This window comes from Lucilia sericata, unplaced genomic scaffold (genome assembly GCF_015586225.1).
Source record: "Lucilia sericata isolate MDLA Ls3-8-SP2 unplaced genomic scaffold, ASM1558622v1 Contig000111F_arrow, whole genome shotgun sequence".
Taxonomy (NCBI): domain Eukaryota; kingdom Metazoa; phylum Arthropoda; class Insecta; order Diptera; family Calliphoridae; genus Lucilia; species Lucilia sericata.
The window spans coordinates 307,501-326,590 of record NW_023994143.1 but is presented as its reverse complement, the minus strand read 5'-3'; the positions used below and the strand labels follow the sequence as shown (position 1 = coordinate 326,590).

Sequence of the window (19,090 nt, the reverse complement as noted above, 5' to 3'; positions counted from 1 at the left end):
CTAGTCTATAGTCTAGTCTATAGTCTAGTCTGCTAGTCTAGTCTGTAGTCTAGTCTGTAGTATAGGTCCTATAGTCTAGTCTATAGTCTAGTCTATAGTCTAGTCTATAGTCTAGTCTATCGTCTAGTCTATAGTCTAGTCTATAGTCTCGTCTATAGTCTAGTTCTATAGTTCTTAGTGGCTATAGTCTAGTCTATAGTCTAGTCTATAGTCTAGTCTATTAGTCTAGTCTATAGTCTAGTCTATAGTCTTAGTCTATAGTCTAGTCTATAGTCTAAGTTCTATAGTCTAGTCTATAGTCTAGGTTCTATAGTCTAGGTCTATAGTCTAGTCTATTAGTCTAGTCTATAGTCTAGTCTATAGTCTAGTCTATAGTCTAGTCTATAGTCTAGTCTATAGTCTAGTCTATAGTCTAGTCTATAGTCTAGTCTCTAGTCTAGTCTATAGTCTAGTCTATAGTCTAGTCTATAGTCTAGTCTATAGTCTAGTCTATAGTCTAGTCTATAGTCTAGTCTATAGTCTAGTCTATAGTCTAGTCTATAGTCTAGTCTATAGTCTAGTCTATAGTCTAGTCTATAGTCTAGTCTATAGTCTAGTCTATAGTCTAGTCTATAGTCTAGTCTATAGTCTAGTCTATAGTCTAGTCTATAGTCTAGTCTATAGTCTAGTCTAGTCTAGTCTATACTCTAGTCTATAGTCTAGTCTATACTCTAGTCTATAGTCTAGTCTATACTCTAGTCTATAGTCTAGTCTATACTCTCTATACTCTAGTCTATAGTTTATTCTATAATCTAGTCTATAGTCTAGTTTATAGATTAGTCTATAGTCTAGTTTATAGATTAGTCTATAGTCTAGTTTATAGATTAGTCTATAGTCTAGTCCATAGTCTAGTCAGTAGTCTAGTTCATAGTCTAGTCTATAGTCTAGTCTAGTCTATAGTCTAGTCTAGTCTAGTCTATAGTCTAGTCTAGTCTATAGTCTAGTCTAGTCATTAGTCTATCTCGTCTATAGTCTAGTCTATAGTCTAGTCTATAGTCTAGTCTATAGTCTAGTCTGTAGTCTAGTCTGTAGTCTAGTCTGTAGTCTAGTCTATAGTCTAGTCTATAGTCTAGTCTATAGTCTAGTCTATAGTCTAGTCTATAGTCTAGTCTATAGTCTAGTCTATAGTCTAGTCTATAGTCTAGTCTATAGTCTAGTCTATAGTCTAGTCTATAGTCTAGTCTATAGTCTAGTCTATAGTCTAGTCTATAGTCTAGTCTATAGTCTAGTCTATAGTCTAGTCTATAGTCTAGTCTATAGTCTAGTCTATAGTCTAGTCTATAGTCTAGTCTATAGTCTAGTCTATAGTCTAGTCTATAGTCTAGTCTATAGTCTAGTCTATAGTCTAGTCTATAGTCTAGTCTATAGTCTAGTCTATAGTCTAGTCTATAGTCTAGTCTATAGTCTAGTCTATAGTCTAGTCTATAGTCTAGTCTATAGTCTAGTCTATAGTCTAGTCTATACTCTAGTCTATAGTCTAGTCTATACTCTAGTCTATAGTCTAGTCTATACTCTAGTCTATAGTCTAGTCTATACTCTAGTCTATACTCTAGTCTATAGTCTAGTCTATAGTCTAGTCTATAGTATAGTTTATAGTCTAGTCTATACTCCAGTCTATACTCTAGTCTAACGTCTAGTCAATAGTCTAAACTATAGTCTAGTCTATAGTCTAGTCTATAGTCTAGTCTATAGTCTAGTCTATAGTCTAGTCTATAGTCTAGTCTATAGTCTAGTCTATAGTCTAGTCTATAGTCTAGTCTATTGTCTAGTCTATAGTCTAGTCTATAGTCTGATATACGAAAACTGAACCCATCTTATTACGAACTTCGCTTATATAGAACAAATTTGACTGGTCCCCAAGAGTTCGTTATGAACGGGTTTGACTGTATAATGATTCTATCAATAGATTTCTTTTGAAATGATATTAATATTATTCTCGATCATTTTGTTTAAGTAGCAAAACAGTTCCAAAAATTTCTAAAAATATAAATTTACCAACAATTTTTGGAAATTTATCAACAAATAAAAAATTTATCGATCTATAACTATAAATAGAAATTTTGATAAAAAATTCTTAAAATTTTACAAAAAATTTTTCTTTTGAAAAAATAAAATATTTATTTAATTTTTTTTTATAACTGGTCTATAAAAATATCATTTTGCGGAAAAATGTTATAAGTGGAGAATTTTATATTGTTTTGTTCTTTCTTTTAATTTATTTTTGTCGATAATTTTTTCGAAAATATTTTCAATAAATCATTGTTTAAATTCACCATTAAAAGCATTATTTTGTTAATTTTTTTTTTTATTCCATTTAATAAATATTTCTTTAATTAATTTTTCTCATTGTTATAACAACAATATATTTCTTTTATATTTTCTAAATTCACCACACTAACAATTTCACTATTTTATGGAAAACATTATTGAAAATCACTCATTTGTATAGAATTTCTAAAATCGATATATACGCGCTTGAAACTTTAATTTAACGATTTAAACAACTCAACGTACGGCCAAAGACTGACGTTCAAACAAAAGTGTTTGATAAATTTTAATGCGCTCAAGACTCTAGACAAAATACATATAAAGAAATCTTGGCTTAAACCTGACTGCAATGTTGGAGTTGGCAATAAACAAAAGTGATTGTTAAACAAAAAGTAAATCTTTTGTTTAATAATAAAAAAAAACAGTTTGTGGTAAGAAAAGAGAAACTTTTAAATGAAACTGGTTCAAAAATTCAAAGATCTCTGAAGTATGAACTGCCTTATCGGCTTTAAGTTACCAAGTGATCACTTTAATACTCTCTTTTCTTATAAAAAAAGCCGGCTTAATGCTCTGTTTACATTTATTTTACAACACGTGTTAAAGTTTTTGTTTACGTTTTATATGAGCAATTTTGTGGAGAGGATAAGGTAAGTTAGAGCAAAACAGCAAAAACTATTGTTTACAAATGTTTTTGTATTGTCTTAGGTCATGTCAAAATTGTATTAATGTTTTTTTTTTTTTTTTGCTAGTTTCTAGACTTTGTTTTTTCATCTTTATTATTTGCTTTTTATTTTGGCAATACAATTTGTTAGTCTTCTCCATATTGTAGTTTTTTAATGAAGACATTAACTGACAACTATCTGTCAGTAGTTCATTATTACTTTTACGCTTGTATTTGTTTTAACTGAAATGATGTGTTGTTGTCATTATCATCATTATTATGCTCATGTTTGGTAGTTTATTTTTTTTTTTGTTATAAATCTATCTATCGGTTCTCTTTACAGGTACTAATTTGGCAAATGTTTCTGTTGACATTTTGTTATTGTTAACAAACAATAAATGAAATATACAAAACTTAATTATTACATTACTAATGATGATTTTGCCATTAAATTGAAGTTAAAAGTGATTTTAATCCAAGAACATTAGTTTCATTGTTATGTTTAATTATTGATTGCTACTTTGTTGTTTTTATTTGTGTTTTTTCTTCTACTAACCTTGTTATAGACACGGTTTTTCATATAATTAATTTTAATAGATTTACTTTATTAAAGAAAAACTTACATACATACATATAAAACAATCAAGTTAGAAGTTTAAGCTTAACATTGTCAAATTAAAACCAAACATCGTCGTTTTACAAACGCCCCCCATTCTTAAGGTGACAATTGTAGATTTTTTATACCCTACACCACTTTAGTGGGGAGGGTATATTGGATTTGTGCTGATGTTTGTAACATACAAAATATTCGTCCTAGACCCACCTTAAAGTATACCAATCGACTTAGAATCGTTTTCTGAGTCGATTAAGCTATGTCCGTCCGTCCGTCCGTCTGGCTGGCTGTCCATGTAAACCTTGTGCGCAAGGTACAGGTCGCAATTTTCAAGATAATTGGATGAAATTTGGCACACACGTTTTATTTTATCCAAGGACGAAGCCTATTGAAAATGGTTAAAATCGGTCCATTATTTCACCTAGCCCCCATAGAACAGAACCCCCCGGTTCTGAGCTCATAATTATGTTAAATATACAGATATATCGATAAAATACGGCACAACTAAGTTTTATAGAAGTCTTGATGACCCTGCTAAATTTCATAAAGATCGGGCCCCATTTGACCCTAGCTCCCATACAAAGTCCCCTTCAGAAAATTACTTGAATGTCCCAAATTAACTTATAAACACAAATATCGCGATGAAATTCAGCACAATAAAATATTATGTAAATATAAATATATTCACAAAATTTTATCGGGCTTGGTCCATATTTGCCCCTAGCCCCCATATAAAGCCTCTTTCAGAAAATTAGTTTTTCATCCATAAATTGCTTAAATGCTTTATTATGAAAAAGAAATCACATTTAATATTCATAACTGGTGTAGGGTATCATATGGTCGGCCACGCCCGACTACACTTTCTTACTTGTTTTAATACATGTATATTGTTTTTTTACAAATGGAAGCTTAGAATTAAGATAATTAAAAAAATTTAATAAAACAATCGAACATTATACTTTCAATTCAATTAGAGTTCTTTCAGTTTCCCCAGACATGAAATTTTCTTTAAAGAAAATATTTGTTAAAAATTTTTATTAAAAAGACAAAATTTATCTAATAGTTTCCCAGATATACGAAATTTTGTTTTTAATTCATATGGGCGGTGCCAAGCCCCCCATTGAAAGTCCTCCCGTTATTCTATAAAAGTTTACATGAACAGATATACGAATTTTTCTACTTAATTCATATGGGGACTCCGAGCCACCCCAGATGAAAGTCCGCTCTTTTTCCTCCCAAAATGTTGAGATGAATATTAAAGTTCTTCGCCCAAAATTTTAGGATTATAACTGTAATAGTTTCCAAGATAAACGAATTTTTGTATTTAATTCATATGGGATGTGCCACGCCCCCTAATGATAGTCCGCCTACTTTGTGTACCTAATAATCATATTGACACTAAAATGGCTCCTACAAAATTTGAGGACTCTAACTGTTATATTATCTCAAATAGAGTAATTAATTATTTTCATAATATGGACGTGGCTTCTCGGCCATACTCTTTAAAGTGAAAATTCAGCAACATATTTATCGAAACTTTTTATTAGAAGACAAAAAAAATTTATTGAAAGTAGAGAAAACTTATCGAAAGATTTCGCTAAATAGTAAATCTATTACAAGTTTTCTCTAAATGGGAAATTTATTAAAAATTTTCTAAAATTTTCTTTAAAAAGAAAATTTATCAAAAAATTTGTATAAAAAGAAAATTTATGTGAAATTTTCAACAAAAAGATGAAATTTATCGAAATATTTCATTAAAAGTTTTCTTCAAATAGGAAATTAATCTAAAGTTTTCGAAAGAGAGGAAATTTAAAAAAAAGAAAATTTATAAAAAAAAAATATGATAAATTTTAATTAAAAAGAGAAAATGTATGTAAAGTTTTTATTAAAAGGCAAAATGTATTAAAAGTAGACAAAATTTATCGAAAGTTTTCTTTAAATAGGAAATTTATCACAAATTTTTAAATAGGAAATTTTTTGAAAATTTTCTAAAAACAGCAAAATTATGGAATATTTTCTTTAAAATTTAAAATTTTCGAATATTTTTTTTATGGAAATGTATGGGAAATTTTTCATTAAAAAGATGTAAGTTATCGAAACTTAACAGAGAAAATATATTGAACAATTTTACTGAAAGTAGAGAACATCTATCGAAAGATTTCTATAAATAGGAAATTTTACACAAGTTTTCTGCAAATAGGAAGTTAATTGAAAAGTTTCTAAAAAAGGAAGTTATCAAAAACATTTTTTTAATTTAAAATTAATCGAAAACATTTTTGGAACTTTTTATTAAAAGACAAAATTTATAGAAAAATTGTACTGAAAGTACAGAAAATAGAAATAATTTTCTAAAAAAAAGGATAATTTTTCGAAAATTTTCTATAAAAAGAAAATTTATCGACAATTTTCTATTAAAAGATAAAATTTATCGAATATTTATCGAAAATTTTTTAAAAATGAAAATTTATTGAAAATATTTTCGAAACTTTTTATTGAAAGACAAAATTTATTGAAAAATTGTACTGAAAGTACAGAAAATAGAAATATTTAAAAAAAAGGAAAATTTATCGAAAATTTTCTATTAAAAGAGAAAATTTATCGAACATTTTCTTTGAAAGTTTAATATTTACGAAAAATTTCTGTGAAAAGATTAATCGGAAATTTTATATGAAAAGAAAATTTATTAATAGAAATATTAAAAAAAGGGAAATTTATCGAAAATTTTCTATTAAAAGAGAAAATTTATCGAACATTTCCTTTGAAAGTTTAATATTTACGAAAATTTTCTGTGAAAAGATTAATCAAAAATTTTATATGAAAAGAAAATTTATGGAACTTTTTTTATGAAAGAGAAAATTTATTGAAAATTTTCTGTGAAAAGAAATTTTTCGTACATTTTCTATAAAAAGAGAAAATTTATCGAATATTTTCTTTTAAAATTTAAAATTTATGGAAAATTTCATATGAAAAGAAAAAAAGTTATCGAAAATTTCCTTTGAAAAGAGAATAATTATTGAAAATTTCCTGTGAGAAGTGAAAATTATCGAAAATGTTTTGAAAAAACATTGAAAAGAAAATTTATCGAGCATTTTCTTTGAAAACAGGAAATTTATCGAAATTTTTCTATGAAAAGAAAATTTATCGAACATTTTCTATGAAAAGAGAAAATTTATCGAAAATTTTCTATTAAAAGAATATTTATCGGAAATTTTTAATGAACAGAGAAAATTTATCGAATATTTTCTATTAAAAGTGAAAATTTTCTATGAAAAGTGAAAATTTATGGAAAATTTTCTATGAAAATAGAATATTATTCGAAAAGTTTTATATGAAAAGAAAATATTTATCGAAAATTTTCTGTGAAAAGTGAATATTAATCGAAAATTTTATATGGAAACAGAAAATTAATTGAAAATTTTCTATGAAAAGTGAAAATTTTCTATGAAACGAGAATATTAATCGAAAATTTTCTATGAAAAGAGAATATTTATCGAAAATTTTCTGTCAAAAGTGAAAGTTAATCGAAAATTTTTTATCAAAAGTGAAAATTTTCTAATGAAACGAGAAAATCTATTGAAAATTTTCTATGAAAAAAGAAAATTTATGGAAAATTATCTATGGAAAGAGAAAGTTAATCGAAAATTTTCTATGAAAAGAGAATATTTATCGAAAATTTTCTGTTAAAAGTGAATATTAATCGAATATTTTCTATGAAAAGTGAAAATTTATCGAACATTTTCTATTGACCGAAAATTTTTTGCAAAAGGAAAATTTTCTATAACGAAAACTTTTATAAATTGATATTTTATCAAAAGTTGGTTATAAACGGAGAATTTGTTTTTCGCTCGTTTGCGTAGTTTGTTTATCATGCTAAAAGTACAACATAAAACAAAAACATTAACCAAAACGCCCCTTATATCTCAAACATACCCACCCAAAAGTTAGACGTTTAAATAGAAATGAAGGCTTAAATGATTAAAAACTGAAACAAGTTTATTCACACGTTTTACATTGAACATTACAGATAGTTTACAGGTGGCTTGACTTGTATTGTAAAAGGTAAAAAATAAATATTTTATAAGTGGTTAGCTTAGTTGCTTGGTGTTTTCTTCTTTTGATGAAAACAAAAATTTTAATAAAAAAAAGTGAAATAATCAAAGTTGGAAAACAATTTCTTTAATGAGTCTCATGTTGAGGTTTTGGGCGTAGAAAAAAAAAATATGATTGTTATCGTTTTTGCCTCTGCTTTCAGTTAAGAGTATGATTAGATAATTAAAAAGTAATAAATTTAAAGGAAAAGAAATCAACTAATAAATAGATGTTTTATGCTAATTAAATAAATGAACAATTGATTATAATGTTTGTGTTTTTGCTACATATGGCTTTAATGATTATAATTAACCTTTTTCTTGATTTAAAATTAATGAAGAGTTTTTTTCTGTGATGATAAATGTTTTAAGATAAATAAAACCACTTTGAGAGGTGAGATAGATGATCGATTATGATAAAAATTATTTATAAATAATGGATTTTTTTATTTTGTATATTTGCAAGTCGTGAAATAAAAGTTTGAAAATTATTTTAAAATTATAAAAAATTTGTAATTGCAAATTGTTTACAATTTGTTTATTAACGTTGGTATGGTTTTATAGTTGAAACGAAAAGTCGACTTTTCGACTTTTTTCATTTAGTTAAAAATCGACTTTTCGACTTTTTGCATTTTATGAAAAGTCGATTTTTCGACTTTTTTCATTTAATTAAAAGTCGACTTCTAGACTTTTCGACTATAAGTATTTTATAAATAGTCGACTTTTCGATTTTTTTCGACTTTTTGACTTTTTCCGACTTTTCGATTTTTTTCGACTATTTTTGATTTTTTTCGAGTTTTTCCGACTATTTTAGAGTTTTTGACATTTTTTCCACTTTTTTAAAATTTTGGTCTACATTTGACTTTTTTCTACAATTTTCGAGTTTTCGACTTTTCGACTTTTTTCGACTTTCTTCGACTTTATTCGATTTTCAGACTTTTTTCGACTTTTATTAACAAAGTCGACTTTTCGACTTTTTTCACAAACGATAGTCGAGTTATCGACTTTTTTGGAACAAAATAGTCGACTTCGACTTTTCGACTTTTTTCGACAAAAAGTAGATTGTTCGATTATTCGAAAGTCGATTTATAGAACCCTAAACGTTGGTGTTTATTTTTAACCTTTTTTGAAAATTTTTTGTCGAAATTATGACATTTTTGTAACCTTCACAATCAATCCTTTAAGTATTTAATAACTTGTTTATTAATTTTTAATTATTATTAAATTTTAAATATCAGCATTATTAAAACAGCCTTCAAAAATTCCTGATTTTCTTGTCTTTTAAGGTCTACACTTAAGTCAGTTTTGTTAACCCAATTTAACATGTTAAACTTTTTTATGTTAAAACAAACTTGTAAGTCAAATGTTAATAAATTTACACGTTGTAAATTTTTTTAGTTCATGTTTCTTTTATTTGTTTATATTGTTTAAAAACTACTATAAACATTTTAGTTGGTTTAATTTTTTTTGTGCAAATTTACCCCATACTAGCCTAGTATTCCTTTCACATTTTTGGTTTATATTTTAGTTTTTTCTTGAAAGAAGTAACAAACCGTCCAATATGTTTGCTCATATTTTGTTTAACGTTTTTTAACAAAACGAAACAATTGCATTTAGTGTTTATTATTTTTTTTTCTTCTACTTCTCCTTAATTTTTGCAACAATTAACGCTTTTTTAAAAAAAAAAACTTGTACTCTGTTGGTTGCGAATCAAAAAAAAAAAAAAAATGTTTATTGATTATAATGTATGTAGCAGCCATTGAACACTTTCAGTAATCCACTGGAAGCTAAATAAAAATTAAATTTTTGTTTTTTGGTATATAATTGTTAAATAATAATCATTATGTGCAAGTTGCAGAGATTTAAAGGAATTGATTTTAAATAAATTGAATGTTTTTGTTTTTACTGAATTTTCTTGTGCAATTTTTGTTTAAAGATAATTTTTAATAAAATTTCTGTTTAGAGATAACTAGATATACCCAGTGTGCTTTGCTACCCTAAAAACCCACTTACACATGAAGATTCTAGCTTCTCAGGTATACAAATTTTTCTATATAATTCATATGGGGGTTCCAAGCCACCCCCTAATGAAAGTCCGCTTTTTTTTCCCAAAATGTTCAGATGAATATGAAAGTCCTTTTTGTAAAATTTTAGGAATCTAGTTCTATTAGTTTCTTAGATAAAATATTTTGTTGTATTTAATTCATATGAGAAGTGCCGCTCCCCCCATTGGTAGTCCGCCAATTTATTACCCAAAATATTAACATGGATGCTAAAGTTCTTCATGCATAATTTGAAGCTTTTAACTCTAATAGTTTCCAAGATAAACGAATTTGTGTATTTAATTAATATATGGGAGGTGCCACGCCCCCTGCTACTAGTCCGTCCATTTTTTATCCTATCTAATCATATTGAGACTTATGTGGCTCCGCCCAAATTTGAGGGCTCTAACTGTTACATTTTCCGAGATATACAGAGATAATATTTACTTAATATGTAAGGTGCCACGCCCACTATAGTCGTTCCGCCCATTTTGTCCAAAAATATTCTTATGGATGTTAAAGTTGACCGTGCAAAATTTGAGGACTCTAATTGTATCAGTTTCCATGATATATGACTTTTAATAGTTATTTAATAAGTAGGCGTGGCACTTCGCCTACTTGAAATTTTAAAATAAAAAGTATCCTATAGTTTAGCCGTCTATGGACTTCAAACTAACAAACAAACCCACAAACAAATAAACACACATTCATTTTTATATAAATTTGTCATTCTACAATATAATTTTTGTGGATCCTTATAGATAGCTGAGTCGTTTAAAGCTATGTCCGTCCGTCTGTCCCTCCGTCTGTCTGTGGAAATCAATTTTCTGAAGACCTCAGATATCTTTGCCATCTAAATATTCAATAATTCCAGCTGACATGCTTTCGAGAAGTTTCCTATTTAAAATCAGCAAAATCGGTCCATAAATAACGGAGATATGAGCAAAAATCCGAAACAACATCTGAAAATTTCATCAAAAAATACAATTTATTGCAAGCTTTGACAAAAAAGCAACAACAACCCAGCAAAATCTTTACTTACCCGGTAAGTAGGCAAGTAATATTGGAGCAAAGTGTGAGTACTTTCTTTTTGGGTGAATAACGACTTATTTTTGTTTAACGATGACCAAAAAATAACTAGTTACAAATGCGCTTATCCGACTTTTCCGGATTTAAAACCGGCTTTACAGTTATGCTCCATTAACAAGTTATCGTGCTATTTAGAACAGTTTTAACACAAAAATACAAATCAATATTTCTACAAGAATCTTCTAATATCGACTAGGTTTAAAACCATTAACTAATTCCTTATTAGACATACGCTCTATACATCTGGCTACAAATCCTATTTTTTATTAATAAAGACCACTCATTACCAAGTAATGTGTGAAATAACTACATTACCTACAATACTCATCACCAAATTTTGAAAATATTTTACTGGGAAAAAACAATGTTTTGGATTTCTTTTATGTTTTTACTTCGTTTGTCACACTCTTTTAAGACTCTGTTTCATTGATAGTAAAAATTATATACAACAAAATGTTGCTATTTTTATAGAAGTTGTAACATTTTGTGCAACATACATCTACTGCTTAAAAATATATGTATCTAAATACCCAGCAAAAACTTAAATTAAGAAGTAACGAGTTTAAAAGTTCAAAAAGCCTCTCTTCACTACTCATTCATTAGAATTTAAAACATGATTAAGTTATCACGCTCGCTTACAAATAATTACAAAAATAAGTACTTATAAATAGGTTGTAAAAATTTTGTTTTATATTGCTCACAAAAAATTACTCACACAAAATACGAACCTGGGCCTCTTGTTCGTTAGTGCTGTAAGTCATAAATAGAACACTTAAAAGTAATGCAGACAGTATGTAGTAGTCATTGAAAAGTAAGTAATTGTATAAGAACTTACAAACCATTACCGAGTTTTTGCTGGGTATATATGGAAAGTAAGCAAAATTTCAATTGTTTAGTTATTTACAGCAATTAGTTGTTAAATACAAACATTTTCTCAATTATTAAAACAGATGGTCAATAATTGAGTTCGGAATCTAAAACTAGACTTCAAAAATGTTTGATAGTTAAATTAAAAACCAATTTTAAAATTATTAAGATTTTGTTAAATTTACTCATAACTCCTTTACAAATTTTAAAAAGTATTAGTCCCCTTATAACCTTGTACTAGGATCTCCCTTAATATTCCCCCTCCCTTTTTCTTCTCTTTCATTGTTGTTTTTTTTTTCTCCTTTTATAGCAAACTTCACCTTCTTTAATAATAAATTTCTATCAACTCATTAAAAATCCCATAAATTAAATTTCAAATCTAAATTAATATATAGTGTATCCCTCCAATATAATAATAATTAATTGATTTTCACATTTCTGATTATTAAAACATGATCACGTTTATTGTGTAATACCACAAGTTATAAATAAATAAAATTTAATTCTACTTTTTTCATTCGATACCTCATTCATCACTCTGTTCGGCTGTTCCAGAAGAGAAATTATTTCTATGGGATTTGCTTAACAAATTTAGCACTCGTATTTGACACATTAAATATGCTAGAATTAAGGCACAACATTTATCGAAATTAAGATTAATCTTTATAGCAAAAAGCATTATAATCGGTAATTCGAGTAATGTTTTATAGACTAGACTATCGACTGGACTAGACTATTGACTAGAATATAGACTATACTAGACTAGACTAACTAGTCTATAGACTAGACTATAGACTAGACTATAGACTAGACTATAGACTAGACTATAGACTAGACTATAGACTAGACTATAGACTAGACTATAGACTAGACTATAGACTAGACTATAGGCTAGACTATAGACTAGACTATAGACTAGACTATAGACTAGACTATAGACTAGACTATAGACTAGACTATAGACTAGACTATAGACTAGACTATAGACTAGACTATAGACGAGACTATAGACTAGACTATAGACTAGACTATAGACTAGACTATAGACGAGACTATAGACTAGACTATAGACTAGACTATAGACTAGACTATAGACTAGACTATAGACTAGACTATAGACTAGACTATAGACTAGACTATAGACTAGACTATAGACTAGACTATAGACTAGACTATAGACTAGACTATAGACTAGACTATAGACTAGACCATAGACTAGACTATAGACTGGACTATAGACTAGACTATAGATTAGACTATAGACTAGACTATAGACTGGACTATAGACTAGACTATAGACTAGACTATAGACTAGACTATAGACTAGACTATAGACTAGACTATAGACTAGACTATAGACTAGACTATAGACTAGACTATAGACTAGACTATAGACTAGACTATAGACTAGACTATAGACTAGACTATAGACTAGACTATAGACTAGACTATAGACTAGACTATAGACTAGACTATAGACTAGACTTTAGACTAGACTTTAGACTAGACTATAGACTAGACTATAGACTAGACTATAGACTAGACTATAGACTAGACTATAGACTAGACTATAGACTAGACTATAGACTAGACTGTAGACTAGACTATAGACTAGACTATAGACTAGACTATAGACTAGACTATAGACTAGACTATAGACTAGACTATAGACTAGACTATAGACTAGACTGTAGACTAGACTATAGACTAGACTATAGACTAGACTATAGACTAGACTATAGACTAGACTATAGACTAGACTATAGACTAGACTATAGACTAGACTATAGACTAGACTAGACTAGACTAGACTAGACTATAGACTAGACTATAGACTAGACTATAGACTAGACTATAGACTAGACTATAGACTAGACTATAGACTAGACTATAGACTAGACTATAGACTAGACTATAGACTAGACTATAGACTAGACTATAGACTAGACTATAGACTAGACTATAGACTAGACTATAGACTAGACTATAGACTAGACTATAGACTAGACTATAGACTAGACTATAGACTAGACTATAGACTAGCTAGACTATAGACTAGACTATAGACTAGACTATAGACTAGACTATAGACTAGACTATAGACTAGACTATAGACTAGACTATAGACTAGACTATAGACTAGACTATAGACTAGACTATAGACTAGACTATAGACTAGACTATAGACTAGACTATAGACTAGACTATAGACTAGACTATAGACTAGACTATAGACTAGACTATAGACTAGACTATAGACTAGACTATAGACTAGACTATAGACTAGACTAGACTAGACTAGACTAGACTAGACTAGACTATAGACTAGACTATAGACTAGACTATAGACTAGACTATAGACTAGACTATAGACTAGACTATAGACTAGACTATAGACTAGACTATAGACTAGACTATAGACTAGACTAAACTTTAGACTAGGCCAGGCTATGTACAAATGTAGATTTAGAGTTCCCAACTGACTCCTGTAAACTTTCTTAAATAGCGCTTCCAGTATGTTTGTATGTTATCTCACATTCTACTGAAATTATTATTTCAATAAAATGACCTAATGCGTAACAAACTCACACACGACACCTGCCATACGACATTAAAATGTGGCTAAAATCAGTTCAACAATTCATCATGCAAAAACCGAAAAAAGAAACATGGAAATCAAACATAACTATTATTATATGTACATCCGAGTTCATATACATACAACAATCCATGAATCCATGTTCAGCATGTTGCATACTACATATTTATTATTATTGTTGCATGTTGGTTTTTCTCTTCACATGTATGAGTATGCAACATTGCATTTAATGGGATATATGGCAATGAATGCAATTTGGTTAAATATTTTGGAATGATACACATGTCAGTGAATTAATTAATTTACTCTAAAGATAAAGTAAAATATACCAAGAGTAAAAAAAAATTATACACATAAAGGAGAAAAAAAAAATTGGAAATGCAATTTGTGATGTTCATATATGTATATGTATTCATTTATACATATTTTAAATTAATAATATTGTGTATAATTCATACATAATGAATGTCCTGCATCTGCTGCATGATGATGTATCATTTGTTTACTCAGAAGATGTGGAAATATGTTGTAGTATAAACAACATACTACTTAGTAGTTCCAAAATGTGTTTAAATAATAAACAAAGTTTTTATGTTTGTTTAAAAATAATTTATTTCTTTGTTCATCTGTAAGGGGATGATTTTTATTTTGTGAGATTGTTTGTTAGGACATATTGAAATTTTTGGAATATGTATTTAAAGGATTTCAGAAAACTATGATCGAGACTATAAACTAAACTTAAGCTATATCCATCTGTCTGTCTGTTCGTCTATATGTTTGTTAAAATCAATTTTCTGAAGACCCGAGAAACCTTCGTGAACCTAATCTTTAATAATTCGGTCAGATATGCTATCGAGAAGATCGCTATTTAAAATCAGCAAAATCGGTCCATGAATATTGGAGATATTTGGAATATTGGAAATTCACTAAAAATTAGAATTTTTGTGCATGTTTCGATAAAAACAATAAACAACAACAACATGCTGTTTCATATGTTAAATGTTTTTGGTACTATATAGTTCTTCCAAAGGTACTTTTTGAATTTTATAGCCCGAAGTAAATGAGAACCTAAAAAAGAGCTTTTCAAGTTTCCAATAAGATTGAACGTAGAAACATGAAATAAAACCATGTAGGGCCCCCGGAGTAAATAAGAACCTATAAAAGGGGACTGTTTACTACTTTTTCTTCAAAAGGTACTTTTTGAATTTTCTACAATACTGTAGAACTGGGAAAAATAAAACGGTTCATAAGATTCGGATAGAACTCTTACATGTTTATATTTAATGCTAAAATAAAGTTAATACAATTTTCTAACATTTCTGGAGCAAATAATTTGTATACATATATTTTTTTCAAAATTTTCCAACGCACTTTATAGATTCGATTCATTGCCTACAAAACTAAAGATAATGCAAACGTTTTATATTGAAACTATTGCCACTTTGAATTGCAGCACATGTTGCACGTTAATCTATATGATGAAGTAGATGATAGTGTTGAGGTTAAATGCGTGACGGTGCTCCGTTCAATGCCTGCTACCAAAAAGCACTTGTTCAACAACTATAAATGTTGCAAAAATACTTGCAATAAAAGTTTTTCTACACTTTTGGGAAATAATTCAATAATATGTTTTTTCGAGTTTAAACATTTGCTGACCCCCTCTCTTGATGATCTTTCTCGTTAACACATCGTGTTTATTTTGTAAAACGTACATTATTTATGGACTAATGTTTAATTTCATTCAAAAATTAAAATGCTATTAAAATGAAAGATAAATAAATAATAAAAAAGATGCACAAACATCATATCATCAGTTGCATGTTATTCAAATCAAATACTATTTTAGCAAATCACCAAAAAGATGCATTCATAAGCTAACTTTTAGCTTAATGTTGCTTGCCACTGCAGCCCAGCTTCAGATCTCTTGCTGCTTCTTTTGTTTACTTTAAATATCATTTATTTTATGAGCGGCTTATTTGTTATCAAATGCACTGACATGTTTGTCATTTTGTTTTGAAAAGTCATTGACAATTTTTATAGACAAACTTGTTTAGTTTTCTTCTTTCTTTCTTTATTACTTTTTTTTTGTTGGATTTCAATGTCATAAAACTAAAATGAAAAGAGAAGTTGCATTTTTTTTTTTTTTTTGTATAAATTTATTACTTTGTGGGATAAACTTTTCTTTTTTATATTTTTTCAACGAATGAACTTTTTGATTTGTTACTTTTTAATTTTACATATGTAAATATTTAAGGTGTTAATGAATTTATAATTATTTCCACTCACTTTTATGTATTACTAAGCGTTTTTATGGATCTACCATAACCGTTTATGAGGCGCTTAGCGTATGTTAATGTAATAAAAATGTGCAGCACAAAAGTTGTGGGTAGAAATGCTAATTTAAATATTAAAGTTTTATATAAAAAGCAGAGATTTAATCCGAAAATTAAAAAAAAAAATCAAATATACGACTTTTTTACAAAATCCGATAATCAATGTTTTTCCTATTGGCATATTACTCGGTATTTAAAAATTTGTTTATTTTTTTCGGAAATATTGAAATTTCGCTCTAAGTTCTTTCCCGAATTAATCTTGAGCATTATGAGCTACTTACAAAAGAATCAGTGAATCATTTTCTGAGTCGATTAAGCTTTGTCTGCCCTTCTGTGGGTCCAAACCTTGTGGACGCGCTACAGGTCGCAATTATCTCGACTTTTTTCTATAAAAAGTCGATTGTTTAACTTCTTTTTTTTATCGGAATATCACCAACAATCTAGATTTTTTAACTTTGTTCGACTTTCTTTGTTTCTTTTGATTTCCACTACTCAATTTTTTTCGAAAAAAAAGTCAACTGTTTGACTTTTCACAGCTTTCGTAAATTTTTCTTTTAATTTACAAATTTTTGCGTTTTTATATTACAACTATCGACTTTTTAGAACCAATAAGTTGACTTTTCTACAAAATGTCGAGTGTATGTCTTTATCGTTTTTCTAGAATATACAAAAGCAACTATTCGATGTTGCCCTTCAAGTAGATCGATATCGGCTTTTTAGAACAAAATAATTCCTTTTGAGTTTTTATACAAAAAGTCGATTGTTTGATTTATTTTGACTTTTGAGTTTTTATACAAAAAGTCGATTGTTTGACTAAATTTGACTTTATACGATTTTTTTTTTTTTTATTTTGGATGATCGACGTTTTACGTTTTTTATTTACAAACTCGACTATTCGATATTCTATTGCAAGATGGTCTATAGATATATACAGACTTTTAAGGACATGAATTTGACATTGAAAGTGATCTTCAAAGGTGTATAAGTAATGACGATAAAATTATAAACCTTTATCCAGAATTGAAACTAACTGAAACTTATCAGATTCCAATAATAATAAACATAAAAACAATCATTAAATAAAAGTCAAATAATTTTTCTCAGTGTACATTTTACATGTACATGTACTACCTAGAATTGAAACTTACTAAAACGTATCAGATTTCCAATAAGAATGAACATAATAATTATCATTAAGTAAAATTCAATTAATTTTTCTCAGTGTACAATTTACATACCTTAAAGTTCTTGTACTACCTAGTATTCAAATTTCAAAGGAGTGTCCATCAAATGTATTCATGTTAACGAATCTTTTAACATTACCAATCCTTTGCATGTTATTTAAATTTACAAATAAACATTTTACATACGAATTTTCTATTCTATTTTAATATAAAAATTATTCAACCAAAAAACCACTAAAAAATAATACATATTTGTTAAATGTAAATTTATTTAGTTTTCCAGCAATTCTAAATAAGTTTCCCTATTTTTATTTTATTTATTTATTTTTAGCTTTAACCTTTTCAGAAGTTAAACAAAAAAAGTAATGTTGGTGTTTTACTTATTTGTGATTTATTTTTATCGATATTAATAGTTGTCAACAACAGCAATAACATGCTGTTGACTAAACAAACAAATTGTTCCAAGTATTTATAATTGGAAAATGAAAAAAAATATATGGAGAAAAATGTTCAACTAAAAGGTGAGAAAGGAAAACGTAACATCAAAGGCTCAGAATTTATTTATTAATATTTTTTATTTTCTTATATATAAATAACAATGTGTGTTTGTTAGTATGTTTCAATCGGTAGATAGATAGATAGATAGATAGATAGATAGATAGATAGATAGATAGATAGATAGATAGATAGATAGAAAGGATAGGATAGATTAGATAGATAGATAGATAGATAGTATAGATAGAGATAGATAGATAGATAGGATAGATAAGCTAGGATTAGAAGATAGATAGATAGATAGATAGATAGAGATAGATAGATAGATAGATAGAAGATAAATAGATAGAAGATAGATAGATAGATAGATAGATAGATAGATAGATAGATAGATATAAGATAGATAGATAGATAGATCGATAGATGATAGATAGATAGATAGATAGATAGATAGGATAGATAGATAGATAGATAGATAGATAGATGCTAGATAGATAGATAGATAGATAGATAGATAGATAGATAAAATAGATAGATAGATAGATACATAGAATAAATAGATGATAGATAGATAGATAGATAGATAGATAGATAGAAGATAGATAGATTAGATAGATAGATAGATAGATAGATAGATAGATAGATAGATAGATAGATAGATAGATAGATAGATAGATAGATAGATAGATAGATAGATAAATAGATAGATAGATAGATAGATAGATAGATAGATAGATAGATAGATAGATAGATAGATAGATAGATAGATAGATAGATAGATAGATAGATAGATAGATAGATAGATAGATGGA

General features: G+C 27.8%; 2 protein-coding genes across 5 annotated transcripts in view; one reads left to right on the top strand and one right to left on the bottom strand.

Annotated features, from left to right (window-relative positions):
* The window catches only part of LOC119600356 (histone-lysine N-methyltransferase, H3 lysine-79 specific), a 77,585-nt gene extending 75,021 nt beyond the window's left edge, over positions 1 to 2,564 (bottom strand). For all 3 annotated transcript variants that reach the window (XM_037950523.1, XM_037950524.1, XM_037950525.1), the window contains exon 1: positions 2,439 to 2,564. The gene's annotated coding sequence lies outside the window, so the exon portion shown is untranslated. The remainder of the gene's footprint in view (positions 1 to 2,438) is intronic.
* The window catches only part of LOC119600355 (RING finger protein 17), a 183,435-nt gene that overhangs the window by 78,676 nt on the left and 85,669 nt on the right, over positions 1 to 19,090 (top strand). The gene's annotated exons all lie outside the window — the stretch shown is intronic.